This window comes from Amblyomma maculatum, chromosome 3, assembly GCF_055883805.1.
Source record: "Amblyomma maculatum isolate TAMU_Amacu chromosome 3, ASM5588380v1, whole genome shotgun sequence".
Lineage (NCBI taxonomy): Eukaryota > Metazoa > Arthropoda > Arachnida > Ixodida > Ixodidae > Amblyomma > Amblyomma maculatum.
Window position 1 is genome coordinate 215,150,437 of NC_139346.1, and position 6,725 is coordinate 215,157,161.

Sequence of the window (6,725 nt, forward strand, 5' to 3'; positions counted from 1 at the left end):
GCCACTGCGCGGACGAGTAACCCTCTTGTCTTCGCCATGCAGGTGCTCCTTCCTGTGTTCACACATGTGCTGTTGCCTGTTCTGGCTGCTGCCTGCGTTGACGTGCGGCCACGTTAGCGTCATCACTAAGGCAGTCATGAAGCTGATACCAATTCCGTAACAGCGGCTGACGTCACGTTTACCTGGATTTCGCCACCACCTGGCTCTGGGACCATCCGTTCGTCGTGGGAAATACAATCGCCGCAGACATCATGTTTTTTGCCACCTATAAAAGATCGCTCGTGGACCGCGGCGCCTTGTGGGCTCGGCAGCTGTGCCACTGCGCGGACGAGTAACCCTCTTGTCTTCGCCATGCAGGTGCTCCTTCCTGTGTTCACACATGTGCTGTTGCCTGTTCTGGCTGCTGCCTGCGTTGACGTGCGGCCACGTTATCGTCATCACTACGGCAGTCATGAACTGATACCAATTCCGTAACAGCGGCTGACGTCACGTTTACCTGGATTTCGCCACCACCTGGCTCTGGGACCATCCGTTCGTCGTGGGAAATACAATCGCCGCAGACATCATGTTTTTCGCCACCTATAAAAGATCGCCCGTGGACCGCGGCGCCTTGTGGGCTCGGCAGCTGTGCCACTGCGCGGACGAGTAACCCTCTTGTCTTCGCCATGCAGGTTAGAAAATCATACTCTCTTTTTGCAAAGAAATCGAGCAACTACTTCTTAATTCAGCTGCCGAGCCCGCAGTGTTGTACTTGTATTGTCGTTGAATGCTTTGCTGTTGTCCATTTGTTGCTTATGCAATCCGGTGACATAGAAACTAACCCTGGTCCTGACACTGCCGCCATACTTGCAGAACTACAGAAACTAACATCGGGCCAAAGCACGTTAATCAGCGAAGTAAAAGACCTCAGCAGCAGGTTAGTAGCGACAGACAAATCGATCACCGAATTAAGTAAGCGCATTACCGAATTAGAAACCCACTATCAGGACCTCGCATCACTTAAAACAGAAGTTGAATCCATTAAGACTGATGCCGCCACGTCGGCGAGCCAAATCAGTAACCTCAAATCCAGAGTAGACGATGCCGAAAACCGGTCGCGCCGTAACAACCTGCTATTTTATGGCTTACCTGATACTAGCTCAAAGGAAACGTCCTCTGAGTCTGAAGAACTGGTCACCCGCCTTTGCAGTGAAAATTTGGACATCACCATAGACCCAAAAGAAATAGAAAGAGCACATCGTCTTGGCCGTCACTCAAGTGAACGATGTCGACCCATTATCGTTAAATTCACTTTCCATAAGACAAAAGAATCCATCCTAAAAAACGCCCGGAAACTAAAAGACACCGACTACAGCATAGGAGAAGACTTTTCACATTCCGTGAGGCACGCAAACATTTACTACGTTTCGCGAAAGAAACTTCTGATAAGTACGCACTGCGCTTTAAATCACTGTACATAGGCCCCAAGCAGTATATATTCGACGACTTGACGGAAACGGTAAAAGAAGTGCCATAGCAATCACACTCTGCTCGCTCTAAAGCAACTCCCCGACAGCACACCCCCCGAACTAATCTTACCTTATCTGCAGTATTTACTAACATACGAAGCTTTTTACCGAAACGGGAAATCGTATCTAGTCTTGTCTTATCAACCAACAGCACCCTTCTCATTCTTACAGAAACGTGGTTAACAGACAATATCAGTGATACCGAAATTTTAGCTGCGCTGCCCAACTTTAAAGTTTACCGTAAAGACCGGGAAATAGCCCGTGGCGGTGGCGTGCTCATAGCCGTACATCAGCAGTTTTCAGCATCCTTAATCAATGTAGATTCTAACTTAGAACTGCTATGGCTGCTCTGCCACGCTGCCCCCTGAACTGTGCTGGTAGGAATCTGTTACAGGCCACCGCAAAATGATCCGGACTTTTCCTACAAACTAAACAATGTGCTGAGTGAACTGACATCGTCTTATCCTAACGCAGATATTGTTCTTTTTGGTGATTTCAATTTTCCCACTATTGACTGGCGTAACTACACCTCCATGACAAATTCTTCAGAAGCAAAAAATTTTGTCGCGGTCTGTCTTAACTTCAACCTTACCCAGCTAATATTAGAGCCAACGCGCATTGCGCAGAATTCCGCCAACACTCTAGATCTGATATTAACCAACAGCCCTGATAGCGCAACAAGTATTACATACCTAAGGGAAATAAGTGATCATAAAGTCATTCATGCTACCTTCAGTTTTACACCCATGCTTCGTCAAGTTTCCAGGAAAACAATTCGTCTTTATGAAAGAGGTGATTCTCAAGCAATAAATGAAGAACTAACTGCTTTTTTTACAACTTATGAAACCGATTTCCACACAAAGTCTCTTAACGAAAATTGGACGATTTTCAGGGACAAAGTTCACGAACTAACAAACAAGTACATTCCGGTAGCTAGTTTCCGTGCTAACCAGCAAAAACTGTGGTTTACTACGGCCCTGAAACGCCTGGAAAACAAGAAAAAGCGTCACTATCGGGCAGCAAAGCGGAACCCAAGCCAAGCATCATGGGAAAAGTACTACACTGCCGAAGCTGATTACCTTGCTGCTATCCGCAACGCAAAACACACCTTTTTCCACTCTGACTTGCCAAAAATGCTAATACACAACCCTAAAAAATTATGGCACGTAGTAAACCCGAAGGATACATGTACAATTATTCTTACTAACGATATGGGTCAAACCATCAGCGATTGTGAATGTGCTGACATTTTCAATAGAGCCTTTTCAACTGTTTTTGCGAAAGAGTGTGATTTACCTGCTAACGCCTTCATAAGTTCCTTCACAGCGTCAACCATGGATCCAGTTTCTTTCTTCGCAGATGGTATATCATCTCGTATCGAAAACATCAAGCTAACGTCATCAGCCGGGATCGATGAAATTAACTCGAAATTTCTGAAAAATACTAAGCACATTTCCGCGGCCCACTTATCACTATTGTACTCTCAGTCTCCCTCTTCAGGTAACATACCGCATGACTGGAAAGTGGGAAAGGTCATCCCAATCTTCAAGTCCGGTAACAAAAACTCGCCCTTAAATTATCGACCCATTTCCCTAACAAGCATTCCTTGTAAAATCATGGAGCATGTAATTTATTCTCAAGTCATGAACTTTCTCGATTCCAACAATTTCTTTCATTCATCACAACATGGCTTCCGTAAAAACCTTTCCTGTGAGACACAACTGGCTACATTTGTTCATGACTTACATGCCAACCTTGACTGCAACCAACAGATTGATGCTATTTTTTTAGATTACGCAAAAGCCTTTGACAAAGTACCACACCAGAGATTACTACTTAAGCTCTCTTACCTAAATATTCACCCTAGCATTCTAAACTGGATTAAGGAATTTTTAACAAATCGAATCCAATTAGTCATAGTTAATAACGAATTTTCTGATTACATTCCAGCAACCTCAGGCGTCCCCCAAGGATCAGTGCTCGGACCGTTATTATTCTTAATATACATTAATGACTTGCCCCTTCACTTATCATGTCACATTCGTATGTTCGCAGATGATTGCGTCATTTATCGTACTATTAATAACTCTTCCCACCAAGAAGCCCTCCAGACTGACCTAACTAACGTTCAGAAATGGAGCGACCTGTGGATGATGACACTTAACCCTCAGAAATGCAAGATTGTATCCTTCACCCGTCGCACTAAACCATTTATTTTTTCGTACAATATAGCGCAAATCCCAATAGAAGCAGTTAACTCAATTAAGTACTTAGGAGTCACGCTATCTCATGATTTATCTTGGCGCACACACACTTCTTCGTGTGTGTGCCACTTACGCCACTTACGTCACGCTCCCCAACAAACAAGTTAAACTCCTGGCTTACCAGTCGCTAATCAGACCGAAACTAAAATATGCATCCCCCATATGGAATCCACATCAAATATACCTCATAAATGCCCTCGAATCCGTCCAGAACCGTGCCACTAGATTCATCCACAATACCTATTCATACCAAGTCAGCGTGTCGTCTTTAAAAGCAGAATCCGCCGTATCAACCCTTGTTATTCGTCGCCGCATTGCCAGCCTAAACCTGTTTCATAAGTTTTTTTACAGCACCCACGGTTACGCAGGCTATATCACATCACCAGCTCGCATATCGCATCGCACTGGTCACATTCTTCAAGTTGCCTGGCCTCGGACCCATACGACCACGTTCGCTGCCTCCTTCTTCCCCCGAGCAGCATTACATTGGAACGGCCTTTCCCACAGCATCGCCGCTATCACCTGCCCATCCAACTTTTCCAAAGCACTAACAGATCATATTGTATGTTGAACCCACATGGCAACCATTGTACTTATTTTATTTTTGTATAATCCACCCCTTATGTAATACCCCCACGGGGGTCCTTAAGGCAATAAACTGAACTGAACTGAAGACAGAAGATGAGCCGCCTTCACAGCTGTAGGTAAGAGAACGTTGAAGCGCTCCATGTCGACCCGTAGAGAGTTACAATACGGGGCTTGGTATATTATTCTCCTCAATTTTACGGCCTGGACGATAGGAAAAGAATCATTTTCATTTAGTGCACCACACCCGCTGCAGACGCGCCGTATCAAAATGCGTGATCTGCTTGATCTTCATGGTCTGCTTTTTTTTTGCAATAATTGTTGCTTGTAGGATCCAGGTTCATTACCTTGCAGGCTGCCCTGTTCGACAGAGCTGCACAAATTTTCCGCCGTCTTTTTCCATTGGGTCCCGACGCCAAAACACGAAAAAAAAAGCACTCGCCAAATTAAAACAAACTCTTTTTCACAAATGTATTATTGAATGAAGTCATATAGGGAAGCCACTAAGCCCCAAGAGATTATTCGTAAAAGGCGCTCGAGCGGTGCTGGCAGCAGCCGCATATCAAAAGAAAAGCTGCCACTCTCGATTTCAAGAGCCGTCTCCAGCATTCAGAGCCAGTTGCCGGCCGTTGATTATTCACTCCTTTTCCGGATAAAATCCAGCTCCCTGTAAAGCCTGCATGTCGTCATGAGGCACCACCGGCGTCAGTAGCGAGTTTCTGAATCTTGTCGACGATTGAGTCAGTGAGGAGCAGTCGAAGGTCTCACTCCGTAGTTACGTCGTTTCGCGGCTCATTATGAGGTCGTGGAATCGAAATCCGCCTGCAACGGCCAAATTTCTATTGCTATGCTAAACGGGAAAGTCCCTGTTGGTTGTGCGAGATCAGAGCGCATTGTGATACCGCGTCCCCTCGGCGCCTATCTCAATCGCCTCAAGTCTGCCATCTCGCGGATCGAGGCCACGCGGACCTCCGTCAACGTCAGATCTCCAAGCAGCGGAACCCGCACGTTCGACTGACTGGGGTTGACCCCGATATCAGGCCGGAGAAGCTTATCTCTGCACTCAACTATCGCAACCCGACTCTTCATCTGGACCCCTCTTCCTGCAAGGTCAGGCTATCTTTTCTAAAACGCTCCGGAGAGTTCGTTCACGTCATTGAAACAGACCCCCCCCCCCCCCCCCCTTCGCTTTTGCCCGTCTCTGCAAGGCACGTCGAGTAATCATAGGGTGGACTTCCGTCGAGGTGTGCGAGGACCTGCATGTACCTCTGTGACATTTTGTGCACAGTATGGGCACGCTTTGAAAAAGTGTAAGCTAAGGAATGACCCTTCGAAGGCGCGTTGCACCCGTTGTGCGGGGCCGCATGCCTTGGTGGCAGCTTGCCCGAGTTCCATCCGGGATCCCAACGTTAAGTGTGCCCCTTGTGCTGCCGCCGGTCGCCCATCAAATCACCATGCGGGACACGTGTCATGCTCTATTTTCAATGAACTCTCGGACAAGATCCGCGCGCGAACTAAGTATGGGCCATGCACGGAACACGCACAGCGAAAATGGCACACAATAAGAAGACGCGTCGGTCTGCAGCCTCGGGCATCACAGTTTGGCAATGGAACTGCCGTAGCTTCAGACGAAAAAGGGCATCCCTACAACTCTACATTCAGAACCACGCAACTACTCCGGATGTCATAGCCATTCAGGAAACAGGCTGCTCGCCCACTTTGACCGGATACAATACCACCTCCCTATCTGCACGCACTGCAATTCTCGTCAAAACCACTCTCACGGCCATAGACCATACACTCAGTAATCAAGTAATTGAGCATACGCTCACTGAAATACTGCCGCCTTCACCAGATGCCCCCAGCCTTTTCATAACGAACGTTTACGACCCACCCCGAGCCAAAGGACACGGCTTCCTCACATTTCTGGCCGACATCAAACGCATATCTGGTTTACATACACTGATAGTAGGTGATTTCAACGCTGAACACACAGCCTGGGGATACCTTAAACACTCCCAAGGGCACACGTCTGTACAACGCGTTTATGCAACACTCTCTCATCCTCATCACGGACCCCAACGCCCCTACCCGAATCGGCACTAGCACCGCCAGAGACACCACCCCAGACATTACTCTGACCAACATTCGCTCTCCCATTTTCTACAACGTACTACCAGACACACTGGGCAGCGACCATTATATTGTCCAAACTCAAGTGCAATATGACGCAAAACAGTTCACATCCAAGAGCCAGCATCTCACTAATTCGAAAGAATTTCGTGAGCAATTAGCGGTAGTGACTTCCGAGGACAGCAATCTCCCACTGGACGCCTGGGTAGATAAGCTCCAGTCTGCACTCAAACGC

The 6,725-nt window shown here is 47.1% G+C and overlaps 1 pseudogene; it reads left to right on the forward strand.

The window, feature by feature from the left end:
• Positions 1-304: 304 nt before the first annotated feature.
• Positions 305-1,516, forward strand: LOC146197689 (uncharacterized; annotated as a pseudogene).
• The last annotated feature ends 5,209 nt before the right edge of the window (positions 1,517-6,725 follow it).